General features: G+C 34.4%; 1 long non-coding RNA gene and 1 pseudogene across 1 annotated transcript in view; both read left to right on the forward strand.

Moving 5' to 3' along the window:
* LOC110257017 overlaps positions 1-19,723 on the forward strand; it is a 143,178-nt gene extending 123,455 nt beyond the window's left edge. Inside the window, exons 2-3 of the long non-coding RNA XR_002339166.1 lie at positions 14,245-14,374; positions 19,427-19,723. This is a non-coding gene — a long non-coding RNA (uncharacterized LOC110257017). The remainder of the gene's footprint in view (positions 1-14,244; positions 14,375-19,426) is intronic.
* Positions 7,758-8,759, forward strand: LOC100153763 (annotated as a pseudogene).

Consider the following 21,543-nt stretch of genomic DNA (forward strand, 5'->3'; position numbering starts at 1 on the left):
AATCACCTATGAGGCCATCTGGTCCTGGACTTTTGTTGGAAGTTTTTCAATCACAGTTTCAATTTCAGTACTTGTGATTGGTCCATTCATCTTTTCCATTTTATTGGCATATAGTTTCATATAGTAGTCCCTTATGACCCTTTGTATATCTGTGATGTCCATAGTTACTTTCATTTCTAATTTTATTGATTTGAGTCCTCTTCTTTTTTGCTTGATAAGTCTGGCTAAGGATTTATCAATTTTGGTGATCTTTACAAAGAACCAGCTTTTCTTTTCATTGATCTTTTCTATGGTTTTCTTCATTTCTATTTCATTGATTTCTGCTCTGATCTTTATGATTTCGTTCCTTCTGCTAACTTGAGGTCTTGTTTGTTCTTCTCTCTCTAGCTGCTTTAGATGTAAAGTTGGGTTGATTATTTGAGCTTTTTCTTGTTTCCTGAGATGGGCATGTATTGCTATGAACTTTCCTCTTAGAATGGTTTTTGCTGCATCCCATAGGTTTTGGAGTGTCGTATCTTTGTTGTCATTTGCTTCTAATTATTTTTTAATTTCCTCTTTGATTTCTTTAGCGATCCATTGGTTGTTTAGTAGCATGTTGTTTAGTCTCCACATGTTTGTGTTTTTTGTAGTTTTTTGGTTGTTGTTGATTTCCAGTCGTATAGTGTCATTGTTGGAAATGATGCTTGATATGATTTCAATATTCTTAAAATTATGAGGCTTTATTTGTAGCCAGGATAATATCAATCTTAAAGAATGTTCCATGTGCACTTGAGAAGAATATGTATTCTATTGCTTTGGATGGAATGTCCTATAAATATCTATTAAGTCCATCTAGTCTAATGCTTCATTCAGGGCCTGTGTTTCATATTGATTTTCTGTCTGGATGATCTGTCCATTGCCTTAAGTGGGTGTTAACGTCCCCCACTATTATTGTGTTATTGTTGATTTCTCCTTTTAAGCTTGTTAACACTTGCCTTATATATTGTGAACCTATGTTGGGTGTGTAGATATTTAAAATTGCTGCAACTTCTTGGATTGGTCCTTTGATCATAAGGTAGTGACCTTCCTTGTCTCTTAAAATATTCTTTAATTTAAGGTCTATTTTGTCTGATATGAGTATTGCTACTCCAGCTTTCTTTTTTTTTTTTTTTTTTTTGTCTTTTTTGCTATTTCTTGGGCCGCTCCCACGGCATATGGAGGTTCCCAGGCTAGGGGTCGAATCGGAGCTGTAGCCACCAGCCTACGCCAGAGCCACAGCAACGCGGGATCCGAGCCACATCTGCAACCTACACCACAGCTCACGGCAACGCCGGATCGTTAACCCACTGAGCAAGGGCAGGGATCGAACCCGCAACCTCATGGTTCCTAGTCAGATTCGTTAACCACTGCACCACGACGGGAACTCCCAGCTTTCTTTTGATTCCGATTTGCATGGACTATTTTCTTCCATCGTCTCACTTTCAATTTGTATGTGTCCCTAGAAGTGATGTGGGTCTCTTGAAGATAGTATGTATATGGGTTTCATTTTTGTTTCCATTCAGCCAGCCTGTGTCTTTTGGTTGGGACATTTAGTCCATTAACATTTAAGGTAATTATTGACATATATGTTCTTACCCCCATTTGTATTAGTTGCTTTGGATTTTTTTTTTTTTTTTTTTGCTCTTTTTTCTTCCCTTCTTCTCTTGTTCTCTCCTCTTGTGGTTTGATGACTATCTTTTTTTTTTTTTTTTTTTTAATTTTATTTTCCCACTGTACAGCAAGGGGGTCAGGTTATCCTTACATGTATACATTACAATTACAGTTTTTCCCCCACCATTTCTTCTGTTGCAACATGAGTATCTAGACATAGTTCTCAATGCTATTCAGCGGGATCTCCTTGTAAATCTATTCTACGTTGTGACTGATAAGCCCAAGCTCCCGATCCCTCCCACTCCCTCCCCCTCCCATCAGGCAACCACAAGTCTCTTCTCCAAGTCCATGATTTTCTTTTCTGAGGAGATGTTCATTTGTGCTGGATATTAGATTCCAGTTATAAGTGATATCATATGGTATTTGTCTTTGTCTTTCTGGCTCATTTCATTCAGTATGAGATTCTCTAGTTCCATCCATGTTGCTGCAAATGGCATGATGTCATCCTTTTTTATGGCTGAGTAGTATTCCATCGTGTATATATACCACATCTTCCGAATCCAATCCTCTGTCGATGGACATTTGGATTGTTTCCATGTCCTGGCTATTGTGAATAGTGCTGCAATGAACATGCGGGTGCATGTGTGATGACTATCTTTAGCGTCATATTTGAGTTGATGTTTCTTATTTGTGTGTGTATGAATTATAGTTTTTTGATATGCAGTTATTTTGAAGTCTTGACGTAAGAGTCTATATATATATGAGATTGTTTTAAGTTGTTGGTCTCTTAATTGCAAGTGCATCTTTAGCGTCCTGCATTTATACCCTCCTCTTCTCACAATTTCTGATTTTGGTGGCATAATTGTGCATGGATGACTTCGTGTCTTTATTGTATATATACTTTTACTGGTGAGCCTTGTCATTTGTGTTATTTTTGTTTCTGGTTGTGCCTTTTTTTTTTTTTTCTGCCTAGAGAAGTTCCTTTAGTATTTTTTGTAAAGCTGTTTTAGTGTTGCTGCTGAATTCTCCTAGCTTTTGCTTATCTGTAAAACTTTTGACTTCTCCTTTAATATGAATGAGAGCCTTGCTGGGTAACGTAATCTTGGTTTTTTCCTTTCATCATGTGAAATACATCATGCCATTCCCTTCTGCCTGCAGACTTTTTGCTGAAAAATCTGCCAATAACCTCATTGGCATTCCCTTGTATGTTATTTGTTTCTTTTCCCTAGCTGCTTTCAATATTTTCTCTTTATCTTTAATTTTGGTCAGTTTGATTAATATGTGTCTCAGGGTGTTCCTCCTTGGGCTTATTTTATATAATACTCATTGTGCTTTCTGGATTTGAGTAACTGGTTCCTTTCCCATGTTAGGGAAGTTTTCAGCTTTTATCTCTTTGAATATTTTTTCTGTCCCCTTCTCTCTCTCTTCTCCTTCTGGCACCCATATAATACAGGTGTTGATGTGTTTAACCTTTTCCCAGAGTTCTATGAGACTCTCTTCATTTCTTTTCAATCTTTTCTTCTCTTTTCTGTTCCACATCAGTAATTTCCACCTCTGTCCTCCATTTCATTTATTCATTCTTTTGCCTCCTGTATTCTGCTGTTGGCTGCTTCTAATGAATTTTTTATTTCATTTATTATATTTTGCACCTCTGGTTGCTTAAGTTTTAAATGTTGTATTTCTTTGCTCTGTGTTTCCTGTAAATTATCAATCTTGCCTCCAGTTTATTTCCAATGTCTTGCATCATCTTTAACATCAATAGTCTAAAGTCTTATTCCTGGAGGCTGATAATCTCCTGACCAATTAGCTGATTTTCTGATGTTTTTTTATTTCTCCCTTATCTGTGTTATAGTTCTCTGTCTTCATTTTTATTTGCTTTTGGTGTGGTGTCCTTTTTCTAAACAATATAATTAAAAGTAGCCTCTCTTACTTCTGCTGTATGCTCCCCTTGTGGCTTAAATTGTTAGGGGTCTTGCTGTAGGCTTGCTGATGGGAGGGATATGTGCCTGCCCACTGGTAGGTAGGCTAATTCCTATCCCTCTGGTGGGTGGGGCTTTGTCTCTGGGTGTGGATTAGAGGTGGCTGTATGCCTGGGGGTCTTTAGGCAGCCTGTTTATTGATGGGCAGGGCTGTGATCCCACCTGGATTGTTGTTTGGCCTGGGGGTTCTTAGTGCTGATGTGTAGGGCCAACTTTTCCCAAAATGGCCACCTCTAGAGAAATGCACACTGATGAATATTCCCAAGAGCTTTGCCTCCAATGTCCTTCCCACGCAATGAGCCCCATTCACCCCCTGTTTTCCCAAGAGATCCTCTGAGAACTGCAGTCAGGTCTGACCCAGATTCCTATGGAGTCTTTGTTTTGTCCTGGGACCCAGTGCACATGAAAGTCTGTGTGTGCCTTTCGAGGTTGGGGAATCCATTTACCCCAGTCTTGTGCAGCTCCTCTGCACAAGCCCCACTGGCCTTCAATAATAGATGCTCTAGGGGCTCTTTCTCCCAGTGCCAGATCCCCAGGCATGGGGATTTGACGTGGGGCTCAGAACTCTCACTCCTGTAGGTAAGTCTCTGTGATACAGTTACTTTCCTGTCTGTGGGCTTCCTACCCAGGAGGTATGGGATTGTTTATGTCATGTAATCATCCCTCCTACCTCTTGATGTGTCCTCCCCTTTTTCTTCTGGAGTAGAATATATTTGTGAAAGTCTCCAGTCCATTTGGTTGAAGGTTGCTAAGCATTTGGTTGTAATTTTGCTGTTTTTTGAGAGAAGATGAGCTCCAGTCCTTCTATTCTGCTATCTTAATTCTATCTCACAAGCCATGTCTTTCTATGTTATTTTCTTAAATGTGGTTCTTTAGATAAGCTCCTTACTTATAGTCATTTCTTTTTTTATACCACAAAATTAGGGTTATATTCAATGCACTTTCATTAATAATCTACACAACTTAATGTTAAACCAGAAAAGGAACTGAATACAAAATTTCCCTTGAGTTTTTGATGGTTTTCAAATATCATGATGAAGGTTACCAAAAGAACTGTAAAGACAGATTTTAAATATTTTCAATAAAATGGTAAAAAACTGAATAAACACTTTTGTTTTCACACTGGGGTAAACATTTAGAACCTCAAGCTGGCCCCAGTATTTCAAAAGTGACAGGTAAATATTTACAGTAACTAGATAGGCTTTAATTACAATGATGTTGGGGGATGACTCTCCCCTGGGTAAAAACCCTCTATGATTAATTTCTCAATACAAACATATTTTTGTAAATACCATTATGATGTAAACTTGGAAACATATCTGGAATCAGGACAGGGATGAAAAATAACACACAAGTCAATCTTATTTGCAAATGATGAGACTTACAAAGGACTAATCTCCAAAATACACAAACAGTTCCTATAGTTCAATATCAGAACAACAAACAACCCAATCAAATGGGCAAAAGACTTAACAGACATTTCTCCAAAGAAGACCTATAGATGGGGAAAAAACATGAAAAGATGTTCAACATCATTAACTATTAAAATAATGCAAACCAAAACTACCATGAGGTACCACCTTACACCAGCCAGAATGACCTTCATCAAAAAGTCTACAAACAATAAATACTGGAGAGGGTGTGGAGAAAATGAAACCCTCTTACATGGTTAGTGGGAATGAAAATTGGTGCAACCACTGTGGAAAACAATATGGAGATTCCTGAAAAAACTAAAAATAGAACTACCATGTGATTCAGCAATCCCATTCCTGGGCCTCTATCTGGAGAAAATCATAATTTGAAAACATACGTGCACCACAAATTCATAGCAGCTCCATTTACAATTGTCAAAATATGGAAGCAACTTAAATTCCCATCAACAGAGGAATGAATAAAGAAGATTGGTACATAGATACAGTGAAATATTACTCAGCCATAAAAATAATGAAAAATGTCATTTGCGGCAATATGGAGGGATCTAGAGATTATTATACTGAGTGAATTTAGACAGTCAAAAACAAACATCATATGATATCATTTATATGTGGAATCTACAAAAAGGGATACAAATGAACTTATTTTAAGAACAGAAACAGATTCATAGACTTTGAAAACAAACTTAACATTTACCAAAGGGGACAGGTGGGTGGGGGGGATGACCTAGGAGGGTTGGGATTGTCATATGCACACTGTCATATATGAAACGATTGGCCAGTGGGGACCCACTGTATAGCACAGATATCTCTATCCAATATTCCTTTATGGTCTAAGTGGAAAAAAAAAAATCTGAAAAAGAATGGATATGTATACACATATAACTGAATCACTTTATTGTGCAGTAGAATTTATCACAACACTGTAAATAAACTATACTTAAACACTTTTTTAAAAAAGAAAAAATATATCTTTAATTACTTGAACCAATGGAATTTTTAAAATAATTATTTATTTTATATTTATTAGCCTTATTTAGCCATATCTTCATTTTTTAAATTCTTTCTTCTTCAAAATAAATATTTTTCTACTCTCAAACTTTTTTATAATAGTTTGCTTTCTTTGCTATAAGTATGCTAATTTTTGCATCCTTCTTGTTCCCTTTCTAGCTGACTCCAACATTTCACATGTATTATTAATTTCTCTGGCTTGTTATTGAAAAATCATAGAAATTTGAGAATGAGAAAATAATGTTGTTCCTGAGTTCTTAGAGAAAATATAAATCTATTAAGCCATTCTTCACTCTGTAGCCTAATTGTCACAAGTCTTCACCAGCATAATTTGCATTTCTTTTCCTGCTGAATAAACATGGGGTTTTTAATTCATTTTAATTTGAGAAGTGAATAAAAATTGTTAAGAAAAATGGGCATATCAAGTTTCAACTTAGGTTTTCTCACCAACAGGAAAGTTTTCTGATTCCCACAAAATCTTCTGTGTTTCAATAGGTATTCTGCCTAATTAGAGTTTAGTAATGACACTAGCATATTAGACTATCTCATTATTTTTATTTTCACTGGTTGATTTTTAGCTCTTTTAATATGGATACTGTTTTATTCATCTCTGCATCCCCATTGTTTGATATGTTGCCATGTGCATAGGAGATGTTCTGCTGATGCTTATAAGTGTTGAGTAAATTAAAAATAGATATCTCTGAAAAGAAAAAAAATATAGTTCACATATTTCTGTTATAAATTAGACTAATACTAAGAATTAAACTGAAGAGAATTTATAAGGTGATATATAACATTTTATTATAGCAAAAATTAAATAGGCATGATAATTTACAAATACTGTAACAATCTATATGCTTTATTAACTCTGCCTTGCTCTATCTCATATGATGCACATGTACCAACACACCAATAACTCATTCTTAATTGAAGCCTATAAAGCTTAATCTTGGACAAGTAGATCATCACTTTCTATGTAGATTCAAAAGCCAAATGGGTATTTCTTCACATATACAATATTAATGGAGCACCTATGTGATTACAAATCAGTTTAACATCACATGGATGATTTTATTTTATTTTATTTTTTATTTTTCTTTTGTATTTTTTGGGGCTGCGCCCATGACAAATGGAGACTCCCAGACTAGGGGTCAAATCGGAGCTATAGCTGCCGGCCTATACCACAGCCACAACAACATGGGATCCAAGCCATGTCTGCAAACTACACCACAGCTCACAGCAATGCCAGATCCTCAACACACTGAGCAAGGCCAGTGATTGAACCTGCGACTGTGGATAATAGGTTTATTAACCACTGAGCCATGACAGGAACTCCTTCATGGACAATTTTTTAAAATGTGTTTTTTTTTTTTTTTTCTCAACATAAATAAATGATTCGTATTCCTCTCCCAACTCCAAAAAAAAAAAAAAAAAAAAAACCCAAACAACCCTGTCATAAGTTTTTAATATGAGCAGTAAAGAGTCTCTTCTGCTATCCCATAAACACCAATAATTTAGAAACATAGGAACACTATATTTCCAATGGTAACAAAGCATTTTAAAGTAACAGAGCACTTCAGGACAAGTTTTTATGGAATGAAAGATAATACATAGAGCATATCATTATTATAGAAATGAGATATTGCGTGGCCACAGCATCTTGTTCCCATGTCTCACCCTAGCCCTGGCTGGGGCAGGCGCCACAATGTCTCAAGCTGGGCAGACAAATGAAACTCAACCATTAAGCAAACAGGGGAACTCAGTTTATATGAATTACAATGAACACCCAAGGAGGCAATAATGATGGCTAGGAAATTGTGGTTTCACCTCAAAGTCTACACAGTGAATTAATATGCCCAATTTGTTTGGATATGTTGAAGAATGCCATGACTACAAAGGAGTGTCAATTGTTTTTGTGCTCACTGCATTATCACAGCTCTCAGAGGTGGCAGTTAAGAACGCCCTACCTGTTGGAAAAAGCTAGTTTCCAAAAGATCGCTAAGACCAGACACAAACTGTGGTGCACTAAAAATCAGTAAAATTTATCCAAGTTGTGATGAGTATGAGGCTCATCAAGAAAAAGTATTAGTGAGGATCAACATGCACAATTATCAGCAAGCATTGAGTCATAGCATTTAGGAAGGACTGAAGATACAGGCCATGAACAGGCCATCAGTGTGGCAAAAAAATAGCAGATTGAAAATGGTAGTGGAATAGAAGATAATGGCGACAGTTCTCACTGTAGTAATGCATCCATACGTAGTAATCAGGAAGCAGGACCTAGTAACAAATGAACCAAAACACCTGATGATTCTGGACTTGAGCTTGATAATAACAATACAACAGTGGTAATTGATCCAGTAATGGATTGTGCTAGTTATTGAATTAGTATTCACACCTCATCTTACACTTATGGAAAAAGATGACAGTGCACAGACAAGATACATAAAGACTTCCGGTAATGTTCTGTTGATCACTTATCCAAATATTTGGCTGTGAAGTTAGCTTTAGAAGAACTTTGATGCAAAGGAGAATCAAACCAAATGAATCTTGATACAGCCAGTGAGAAGCCATTTACATAGCAACAGCCAGTGACCAGTTCACTGTGTTAAATTGTTCTTTTTCTTTGGAATTGGTCAGTGAGAAATAGAGGAAAGTGAACAAGCCCATGGAACTTTATTACACACCCAAAAAGGAGTACAAATGAGCTTTACTAAAATCAATTCTGAGAATGAATTTCCACATCTTCTTTATTCATTTTCCTGTAGATGGACATTTAAGTTGCTTCCACATTTTGGCAATTGTAAATTGTTCTGCTATGAACTTTGGGATGTAAGTATGTTTTCAAATTATGGTGTTCTCCAGATAGAGGCCCCAGGAATGGGATTGCTGGGTCATATGTTAGTTCTATTTTTAGTTTTTTGCGGACCCTCCAAACTGTTTTGTTTAACAATTGCATGAATTTACATTCCCACTAACCATGTAAGATGGTTTCCTATTCTCTGTACCCACTCCAATCCTTACTGTTTGTAGACTTTTTGATGATGGTCATTTTGGCTGGTGTAAGGTGGTACCTCATAGTAGTTTTGATTTGCCTTATTCTAATAATTAATGATGTTGAACATCTTTTCATGTTTTTTTCCCATCTATATGTGTTCTTTGGAGAAATGTCTATTAAGTCTTGCCCATTTTTGATTGGGTTGTTTGTTGTTTTGATATTGAACTGTAGGAATTGTTTGTATATTTTGGAGATTAGCCCTTTGTCAGTCCATCATTTGCAAATATTTTCTCCCATTCTGTGGATTGTCTTTACATTTTTGTTTATGGTTTCCTTTGCTGTGCAAAAACATGTAAGTTAAATTAGGTCCCATTTGTTTATTTATTTTTTTCATCATTCTAGGAGGTGGATCTGAGAAAATACTGCAATAGTTTATGTCCAAGAGTGTTCTACCTATGTTTTCCTCTAAGAGTTTCATAGTATCCAGTCTTATATTTATGTTTCTTATTTCATTATTTTACATGTAGCTGTCCACTTTTCCCAGCACCAATTAATTGAGACTATCTTTCTCCATTGTATATTCTTGCCTCCTTTGTCATAAATTAGTGACCAAAGCATGGTTTTTTTTCTGAGCTTTCTATCCTGTCCCATGGATCTATATTTCTGTTTTTGTGCCAGTGTCATACTGTTTTGATGACTGTACTATTGTACTATAGTCTGACATCAGGGGGCCTGATTCCTCCAGCTCCATTTTTTTTCTCCTCAGGATTGCTTTGGCTATTTAGGGTCTTTTATGTTTCCATGCAAATTTAATATTTTTTGGTTCTAGTTTTATGAAAAATGCCATAGGTAATTTGATATGGATCATGTTGAGTCTGTAGATCCCCATGGTAGTATAGTTATTTTGGCAATGTTGACTACTCTCATTTCCATGGTATATTTTTCCATCTATTTCTGTCATCTTTGCTTTCTTTCATCAGCATCTTACAAAAAATAAAAAGGAATTTGGTATTCCTGTTGTGGCTTATTGGATTAAGCACCTGAAGCTGTCTCTCAGATAATGTGGATTCAATTCCAGGCTTCCCTTAGTGGATTAAATATCCAGCATTACCATAGGTCACAGAGGCAGCTTGGATCCAGTGTTGCTTTGGGTGTGGCATCTGCCTACATCTGCAGCTCCAATTTGACCCCTAACCAGGGAACTTCCATATGTCACAAGTGCAGCTGTAAAAAAAAATAAATAAATAAATAAAAGGAATCCAAATTAGAAAAGAAGTAGCAAAACAACACTCTTTGCAGATGACATGATACTACAGAGAAAATCCTAAAGATACTACCAGAAAACTGTGTGAATCAATGAATTTGATAAAGCTGCAGTATACAAAATCAGTTCGCAGAAATATATTCCATTTTGGAGTTCCCATTGTGGCACAGTGGAAATGATTCTGACTAGTATCCATGAGGATGCAAGTTTGATCCCTGGCCTCACTCAGTAGGTTAAGGATCCAGCATTACTGTGATCTGGGTCCAGAATTTCTGTGTGCTGTGAGGTCACAAGTATGACTTGGATCCCACAATGCTGTGGCAGTGGCATAGGCTAGCAGCTACAGCTCTGATTTGACCCCTTGCCTGGGAACTTCCATATGCCACATGTATGGCCTTAAAAAAATAAAATAAAAAAAGAAATCAATTGCATTTCTATGTACTAACAATGAAAGATCAGAAAGAGAAATTAGGGAAACAATCCCATTTACCATCACATCAGAAAAACATAGGATACCTACAAAAAAACCTACCAAAAGAGAAAAAGTCCTGTACTCTGAAAAGTTTAAGACGCTGATGAAAGAAATAAAAGATTTAAATTGATTCTTCTAAAATGGTTCATAAATTACAAACAGTTCATGCCAACTTTGTTTTTCTAGTTTCATTAACTTTGCTGAATACTTGGTCCAGGATCATCTGTTTCATTATTTCTAACTTTTGGAATCAGTCTCCCTCCCTGAAGTACTGTTCATCTAAATGTCATTTTGTATTTGTTTTCTTCAAAATCTTCTCATCTTTTAAGGTAGAGGTTTTTTTGATTGTTTGTTTGTCTTTGTCTTTTCAGGGCTGTATCCTTGGCAATGGAGGTTCCCAGGCTAGGGGTCAAATCAGAGTTGTAGATGCTGGCCTACACCACAACCACAGCAATGCCACATCTGAGCTGTCTGTGACCTACACCACAGCTCACAGCAACACCAGATCCTAAGGTGGAGGTTTTGAAGATATTTTCAAAAATATTTCATGTGATGAGATGATAGCTTTCTACATGAAATTCTAAGTTTAAGTGCTGGCTTTGTATTGCTGTTTTATTGCTTTGATAATTGTCTTTTGTAGTTTGCAGAGTACTTTGACTTATGTCTTTTAACTTAGCTTTAAAACATATCTGAAGGTTATTAGAACAATTAGAGGTAAAAGCAAAGATTCATTCACTGTATTACACTGCTTCTTGGATAGGGTATACAAGCAGACTTTGACTTCTGGAAATCTAATTATATTATTACTTTTAATCATGTTATTAACCATATCTATCATGTAACTACTGTATGTTTATTAATTTTCTTCAGTCATTATATTTCATGTAGTTCATATAAGTCCACAAGGTAAACTCTTTTAAGGCTGAGGCTGGAAGAATCCAAGAAAATGGGATGGATGGAATAAGGATAGGAAGAAAGTAGAAACAAAAAGAACAATGAAAGTTGTATTCTTACTTTTAAAGTGGAAGATTGGTTTTTGTTTCTTGTTAATTTTATTGCTTTGCCTATAAACCCAAAAGAATACTTCTGAAATATTTTTAAGTTTTAACAATATTGTTTGAATAGGATTTATTCTTTTCTGAGTAAATTTCTAAAGGACAATTCTGAATTAGATGATTACATTTTGATAGTTCATATAAGTCCACAATATTATTATTAAAAAGTTCCAATTCAGTGTTTAAAATTCTTACTTACCATGAAGAAAAAAATGTGTCATAGAAATAATTGGGTTTTTTTGTTAAATTATCAACATATAGATGTTCTTAATATATTTTAAGTGCACTTCTGATTGAGTTTGGAAGTTATGATTTAGTTAGTTTTGAATTATTTAGCCAGCATTAGAAACAAATATGAGGTGTTTTCACAATAAAGTAATTTTATCTAAGTTCAAATGAAAAGACCTCTATCGGAAATAGTGTATGGATTTTAACAGAATATAATTTCTTATCCTCTACTATTATAAGATTGTACCTCAAGAAGGAAAAAAAAAATTCTGTTTTTCACCAGTCATTATAGTAACCAATAAATTAAACTGTATTGACTGTGCAATCACAGGAGAAATTTGCAAAAGGAAAAAAGAATTCAAAACAAAACCATGGAACTGTTTCTAAAGTAGCCATCAGTTAACCCAAATTGCTTTTTCAAATATCCTTGAAAAAAGTAGTTAAATATTGTACAAAGGAAACCTTCCATGATTTTGACAAAGGATTTTTTCACTTCTAGCTTTTCTGTAAAAACAATTTAGGAATTATGTAAATAATAACTATTTCTAAAAATGTACAGTAATAAATTAAATAGCATACGATTGACTTTTTGAATTATCATTGTTGCATGTATAACATCATATTTTTTATCACAGAGCTAAATCTTATGCAGAATGATGATTTGTTATGTCAATTTTATTGTCATTTTTGTTAAAAAATAACACTAAGAGGATGACTTCCTAGATAGGAAAATAAAACTTGCTTTTATCAGTCAAGATCTAATAATTGTCAGGGGTTAAAATCTTATTTAATGGGATGGCTGTATTCAATTTGAGTTTCTTCTTTGTTGTAATTTTTTTGTGATGGTAAATGACCCTTGCTTTTTGCAGGGAGATATCTTTGAGATATCATTTATAGTATTTCCAAACAATATGTTGTAATGGCATATCTTTTTCAAACTATGGAATGATACAAATATTAGTTCAATAAAAGACACTTGTAAGTGGATTTTGTTCCAGATCCTTAAATTTTGAAATAATGGAATAAGCGTGCAATGACCTTGAGGTGGGAGCATGTGTAGATAGTTTGTGGAATTGTGTGCTTGTACTTGAGTTGGGGAATGGAGGAATACTGGAGAGTATGGGAAGAAAGAAGAGAAGTAGAAGTACATTTAGAGTAGTAAATGAGTGGAGGAGCAGAACACAAATAATGTAAAGTTTACATTTACATACAGAACACAAATAATTGTAAAATGGGGCAAGTCATAGAGCATAAGGCATGGAGATTTGCAAAAACTAAATAAAATAATCCTCTTTACTTCAATGAGATTAGCATAATTCCTGGAAAATAACTAGATATGGCTACTATTATGCTTCAAAAGTCTTCCTTGCACGTGTGTATATATGTTTACAAATATGGGAATAATGCTGCTTTGATCTGACATATATTTACAGACATTTAAGTGAAAAAAATTAAATTTTGAGTTCATATTGCTGGGCATAAAACTCTTCTCCTTGACTAAATCAAAACTCACCTAGTGCCATGAGGCTATATTTAGAGAATTATGGGCTAAGACTTCTGAAATAGCAGGCAAGTTTACAAAGCCAATCAGGGTCACTGCATATAACAGGATGTTGAGCAATGAACAATGATAAGGTAAATTGTAATTTTTAATGAAAAGAAGTTATTGATAACAGAGGTTTTACAATATTTACGTGATAGTAATCTCAAAATAATTAGATTTGAAATCAAAAGATGGAGATGAAAAAGGTTATTAGTAAGATAAAAATGCAAATGATAGAAAGTGCAATGTTTTTGTATTAAAGAAACTATAAAGGTTAATTGGGAGCAATAACGGAAGAAAAACTATTAATGAGAATTTGGAAATATTCAGAACATTGCTGAGAAAACAGACAGAATTTGAGTCAAATACCTAAACCTACTGAAATCCACATGTAAATCTCTCCCCTAATAATAAGCTTTGTGACTATGTCACAAGCACTTATAATATGGAGACAGTTAAGACATTTAAAAACAAACACTTAAAAATTTAAACAGAAAATAGCAGTTTGAGTGGGTAAGAGTTTGGTCAGAAGAGACTATAGAAATGTATCTCCAGTAAAATTAGATTATATTTCCAATATATTTATCCAAGGCTGTACAGAGAAAGTAAATTCCTTGCCTTTCCTTTTATAGAAATATTTACAGACATCAGTTTCCCTTAATTTTGAACAAATGGTACTGACAAGGCCTTCCGGAGTAATGAGTCTGATGTTAGCCAGCTTTCTGGAAAGCCATCTTCTGCAAAGATAAAAGAAGACAAAGAGTAAGTAAGGACTACAAGGTGCCTTTTAAGTGTGAAAGCTAGTGACATGTTTCCTAGGTTCTTAAATTTAATCTTACTTGAAAAACTATAAATCGTATTAGTGAAATGATATACTCTCATTAAAAAAAAAAATCCGTAGTTCATTGATTCACCTATTTGAAATGTGGCTTTGTTCTCGGTCATACTCTATTATTTGGTAATTCCGCCACAAGTAAAACATCCCTATTTTTTCCGCCCTATGATTTTATAAGCCTTATCGCTTTAAATAAAAATTATCAAATGCCTAGGTAGCCTTCTTTTTCCCCAGTGGTCAATAAGTGATGGGGATTTCTTTCTATAATATAGCAATTCGTTTTGTTGTTCTAAATATGCTTACCAGCCTAGGAAACATGGCTAGGAAGATAAAGGGGCTAATTTGTTAGTTAAATGCTACTTTTCCAAAACAAAGTATATCTGCGTTTAGGTTAAAAGAAAATGATTCGAATGAATCATAACTGGCTCAATACCACTCTGAATTAATAGGTACATTTTGATTTTCCTTGTATCCTGATATGATTTTCATTCATATGAATAACTTACTGGTTAAGGAGGAATTGGACTCACTTTAACTACTGGACTTGGAGTTAAAAAAGTCCCAAGTTCTATCTTTGACAGCTGCTAGTCATGTGACTTAGGAAGGTCACTTTCGAAATAATTATCAAAGTTTTCAACACACTGATACCCTGACATAAATTCCTGGCTAAGATTTGAAATTGTAAGATTGTTTTTGTTTTATTTTCCTTCTAAACATTTTACATTGTGGTGATTTTTCATAAAGTTGAAAATATGAATACCCTAAAACCCCTTGATTTCATTCTTAGGTAATATTGTATACCAGGATACAAATCTAAGAGTGTTGATGTCAGGGGTGTTTGTAATTGCCCCAAAGTTGAAACTATGCACATGCCAACAAACAGTAGAATGGGTAAATGTATTGATGCACAGTTCTTCAGTAGAATTCTACATAACAGCAATAAATATTAAACTAAATGTTGAGAATAACACATACATATCTCATATTTTAATGCCAGTGTCCTCATGTATAAAATGAATAACATTGCCCCAAAATAATCATTAAGGAGACTTTGAAAATTATAGAGCACACAATTAGATAAATGTAAAGTGATTTATTTGCCAATTAGATGAATATATATTTAGAAAGGCTCTATATGCTTAAGACAAGCCCACTAAATGTCCTAAAGATTTTTAAACTATTAGAAAGACTTTAAAATCCTATGTTCCTATTGTGATACAGCAGGTTAATGATCTGGTTTGTCTCTGTGGCATTGCCAGTTTGATCCCCAGGCCAAGGCAGTGGATATTTGATGCCTGGCTTGGGAACTTCCATATGCTGGTGTTGTGGCTCAAAGAGAAAAAATAAATAAAAATAAATAAAGGGAGAAGAAGTCTACAATAAAAAAAAAATCCCGTGGTTATACACAGGGAAATAAGAAGCCATCCTTGTTTACATTCAGAAAAATTGGAACTGTTTATTTCACAAACATGCTTCCCCTCCTTTTTTGCCTTTATTCCAGTGTTGCCTATATGTGGTACTCTAATATTTTTTCTGAGTCAGTTCAAATGCTATCTTTTTCATGGAGTTCTTAATTTACTGAAAGCCTATCATGTACCCCAAATTATATTTGGTTAGAATAAGTCTTTCTCTTCCCTGGTATGCTAAATAAACCTGTATCCATAGGAGTTAACATTATGTATTTGAAGTATCAGCATTGAATCATATCACATTTCTAATAGCAGAAGCACAATCTTATTAAGATATTGAATTTGAATTGATCAACAGACTAATAGGAGAGAAGAAAATTCTTAAAGTATAAACTGCATATATGCTACAAATTTTCAGCAAAGGTAGGATTAAAAATTTCCAAATGAGTAAGAGATGACTCTCCAAACAAGGGACTGGTTTTGCAGCAGGCAGTTTCCCTCCCTCAAAAATCATTTATGGAGAGGTACACATTGGTTTCCCAGAATTTAAGTATCCTGAGATTTAATTAGTAGATCTTTCCTATTGCAGCATGATGAGGGACATGTGGAGTCTCAAATAACAGGCTAGAAATTGAAGCAGTTCATGTTATAACCAGGTGATCAGCAGCCTAGGCTCTAAATCATTAACAGCATCAAACCACATTTACATGTGTATCACCTGCCCTGGTACATCTGCTGGGGTGTTTCAGGCAGAGAACCTGGAGTTTGGGGTGACAACTTATGATTTTCTCCATTAATCTTCGCATTCCTCTGGCCATAGAGAAGCTATTTTTCTATCATCAAGATGGAGTAATGTGTAAGTACTATTCTGAATAGATGCCCCTTCATCCTAGTCTTTTCAGAGTATTCATTTCCTTTCTATCTTATAACTCTAAAAATCTTTCATAGTAGAACTGGAACATCTGTCAAGAGCTTTAGAAAACACAAAAGTATAATCTATCCAGGCCATAAGAAGGACACTGTTTTTACAAAGTCAACGAGAGATTTTCCACCCCTGGAATATGGGGAAATAATGTATAACTTCTTTTTGATTCAATCTTTCAATACCTACTACCTTCCATTGCCTGCTTCCCACACACCTTTTTTTCAGAGTAGCTGTCAACAACAAACAAGAGTAAAACAAACAAACAAACAAACAAAAAATTCTCAGTGCTCTCGGTGCCAGTTAAGTTTTAGAGGGGTGGCCAGCTATATGATATACTGTGAAGACCTTTCATTGTCACTAGGTGATTCCTTATAATATCATTTAAAAGCTATTTACCTTTGCATGACTATGACATAGTTCAAACCATCATCTTATTCTTACATATTGAGGTTTGTCCTATACTGTTAATATTATTAAAAATATTAATAGTAAAATAAATAATACTAATACAAAGAGTATCTTTCCATAATATATATTTTTTAAATTTTAAATTATAAACATTAGGTTAATAGTATAAATTCAGAAAAATAGACAAATATGAAGCAGCAAATATCTATGAACCCAAACATGATTTAAAAACAATAGCAGTTTGCCAGTTTCCTTTGTTTAATTATTTCTTTAACTGTTTTTGTGTGATAGAAATAAAACATTACAGATAAAGTTGAAGACTTAATTTTTACCTGCCCTCCTCCCCAAGGCATTTACCTTCCTTTTTATATAGAGGAGCTCACTAACATATATTTACTATACATATTTTGGTCCTTTTTATAAATTTTACTTCATATAAATGAATCTATGATATATATTGAATGTATTTGTTTTAAAGACTTAAGAGCCATTGTACTCTGAATTTGTAGTAGTTCCTTTCACATTTTTCATTTAACAGAATATTTTCAAGAATTATCCACATGAATACATATTATAAATCTAGCTTCTATATATTATTTTGTTATTGGATTGAATCATAACTTTAAATTATTTACCAAAACTAGACCTTTGAATTGTTCTCATTTTTCTCTATTAGAATAATTCTGCACTGATCTAAATTGTATTTCTGTCCTGCTGATGACACATCTTAGAGGACCCAGAGTTCCTGTAAGATTTATACCTATGATCAGTATCTCTCAGCCCTTGGCTGTGTACATTTCAAGTCTATTTAACAATATCAAGTTATTCTTCAAAGTAGAGATTCCAATTTACCTTCCACAGTTGATTAAGAACTTCTTTCTCATATTCTAGCAGATGGTTTGTGTTAAGAGAATTTGACTTCTGTCTATAGCTGTAGTTTCATTGATGGTTATCTTCATAGTAACTTATTTTTTTTTTGAATTGCATTTGCTCTTATTTAAAATTTTCTAAAAAAGCTCATTTTAACTTTCCAGTGTTGTTGACACAAAATTTGCTACTCTTTCAATTGATATGTATGATGTGCCAGTCACACGCTGGGCAGTGTATAGAAAGGACAGGCTCTGTTTGTAGCCCTGTTTGCAAAAATTCCCTCAGGTTTTTTGGATGATGCTTTCCTTGGCCATGGGTACATTCTTCATATGCACATGCTGATCACAGTATTAAGCAAGTAGTTTGTTATCAGAGAATTAATAAACTACATTAAAGTAATGAAATGTTTTAATTTAATAAAATTATATTGAGTAAAAGAATACATATTTTGTCTCAAATTGATTAATTTATGACCCAGATCTAAGTAATATTTGCTGTTAAAAATCTCAGTGCTGTTTACATATGAAAGGTTAGTGATTAGGAGGGGATAAAACCAGGACTTCAGCGTTGGAAGATGAGTCTATTTCTTGACCAGTGTGATAGTTGCATAGGTGTATTTATTTTGTGAAAATTCATCAAGCTAATAGTTATGATTTGTAAACTATTCTTATTTTGTGAAAATTCATCAAGCTAATAGTTATGATTTGTAAACTATTCTTACTTGTAAACTATTCTTATTTTACAAATAAGGTCATAAATCAATAGAAAATTTGAGCATGAAATTGAGGAAAACTGAGTTAAGTAGGGAAAAAATAGATGAAACAGAAGAGAGGAAAGAGATATAAGGAATCAGTTTAGGAGGTAAAGTATTAGATTAATCAAAATTTTTGAGAAGGCAGAAAAACTTACTAAGATAAAATTGTCAAAGAGATTACAGAAAGAGAAATTTCTGAGTCTGAGGGAAATCAGTCTTCAAATTAAGAGTCAACTCAGAGCCTTGTGCAGTAAATGTGCACTTTGTGAAACTGAAAAAACAGAAAAATTTGGGAAATAAATTTAAGGGAACACCTAAAATCTTCTGTTAGGATATTAAAAGTACTAAAGATAAGTAAAGTAAAACAATAACAAACAAATAAAAAATTTAAGTAAAAGTGAAACTGGAAAAAGAATAGTATCAGATATCCTATCAATAGCATTAAGCCTGAGAGGACAATGGATTGATGTTTTTAACTTTCAGTAAGAAAATTTAAGAAAATTATTTTCTATCTAGAATTCTGTCCAAAGTGAAACAATTAAAAGAAAAGAAACAATAAAGACATTTTCCATTGGGTGAATTCACTAGGTTTCTTGCATGCATTTTTACTAAGGAATTCAATGGAGAGTTTATTTCCAACAAAACATGACATTAAACCAAAAAGGAAGATGTGAAAATGAACTTTGGATCTAACCTAGAAGAAAGAAAGAGAAGTCCTAAAACCACACGTGAATGCAGCCCTTGAAAAGAAGTAGCAGGATGAGAATTTTGAAAAGCATCAAATGATGATGAATGGACATTCGCTTGAATTCGATGCTTCAGGTGTTATCTGTTGGATAATATGAACGTTCAGAATTAGGGTCACATTAAAATGCAATATAATTATATTTTAACTTGGCACTGTATTCAATAAATCTTATATGTTCAAAATTATCTGTATAATGTTATTTGCTTTATTTTATTTCTTTTTTTTTAACAGCCATACTTGTGGCATATGGAAATTTCCACGCTAGGGGTTGAATTGTAGCTACAGCTGCTGGCCTAGGCCACAGTTGTAGCAACACGAGATCTGAGCCATGTCTGTGACCTACACCACAGCTCACAGCAACAACAGATCCTTTAACCAACTGAGCAAGGCCAGGGATCAAACCCACATCCTCATGGATACTAGTCAGATTTCTAACCCCCTGAGCCACAACAGGAACTCCCATGTTATTAGTTTTAATTTCTAGAATCAATTATAGAAAACTCTGCTAGCAGAAGATGTGAAAATAAAGATTTTAGGAGATGAAGTGAAGACAATGAGAAAGATGTTGAAGTTCTTATCTAAAGATAGTAGAGCAAAAGATTGTGTGGTTTACAGAACATTAAATGCTATAAGTTATTTGAAGAAGCATAGGTAATTAGAATAGAGAATATGGATGCCAGTATAATTATTAGAAGATGTATGGATAGAAAGAGATGGAGTTTAGTCAAAGTAGCTGTACTTTTATCATAAGCACATCTGAATCATAACTTATATGTATAAACTATTCTTCTTTTTTATTCCTGAGCCCCCCACCTAGTTTGATTGCTGTTCTGATTCTATAGTTGCTGAAGTGTAGAATCTGCTTTTTTTTCCTCAGAGTTTTGCTCTCTTCCTGGTTGATATGACCCCACTTTGGGTCCCTCTGGCTGAAGCCTGTAACATGCAGCCACATTGTGCATCCTTCCAGGTGATCTGGCGCATCTTGCCTAGGTTCTGATGTGGAATATCTCATCTGAGAGTCCTCATGGAAGATCCATTACTTACCTATTTAGCATCTGTGCCACAAATAAAGTGTTCGGAAAACCTAATTTCAGACTTCATTTGTCTGAGTAAGATGCTGCAGTGCTACAGTGATGTGGCAGGAGGGTGGCCATGCAGTCTTTGCTAGTGTTCCAAAGGGAACTGTATTGCTATCCTATTGCTACAGTAACACATTACCACACACTTAGTGGTTTAAAACAACACAAGATCATTACCTTACAATTCTAGAGGTCAGATGTCTGAAATAGGTTTCACTTTACTAAAATCAGGGTGTCAGCAGATTCGCATTTGTTGTGGAGGCTCTCAGGAGAATGTTCTGTTACCACTTCTTTAGGCATGGGGCCACCTGCATTATTTGGCTCTTGGCTCCTTGCTGCATTTTCAAAACCAGCAGAATAACAAGTTTACATCTCTTGCTCTCTTCTTTCTGCTTCTACTTATATAAGGACCATTGTAACTACACTGGTTCCCCAGAGGTAATCCAGGATACATACTCCATCTCAAAATGTTTAATTTAGTCATATCAGCAAAGTAAGGTAACACCTTCACAGGTTTTGAGGATTAGGATGTCCATATCTTGGAGAGGTCATTCTCTTTACTAAAGGAGCCAAGGATAAAAGTCCATTCTGTGTTTATTGTCTCCACTGCATTTCTAATGTAACTCCTTTCCAGGAAATGTAGTTGTCTAACTACCTTGTTTTCCTACCTCCCTTTCACTGTTCCCCTTCCATTAACACCCAGAATCCAATGAGGATATTTTCCAGATGTCATCCTCTCCTTCTTGTACCTTTATTGTTGAGCTATTACAATAAGCAGGTATATTTCTTCTATTCATTTGGAGAAGTCTGTATTGACATGCTAAAGAAAAATGCAAGGATGGGAGAAGGAAGAGGTTAAATCAATGTAGAAATTTTTAAGACAATTGTATGGATCTCAAGACG

Source organism: Sus scrofa, chromosome 1, assembly GCF_000003025.6.
Source record: "Sus scrofa isolate TJ Tabasco breed Duroc chromosome 1, Sscrofa11.1, whole genome shotgun sequence".
In the NCBI taxonomy this organism is placed as follows: domain Eukaryota; kingdom Metazoa; phylum Chordata; class Mammalia; order Artiodactyla; family Suidae; genus Sus; species Sus scrofa.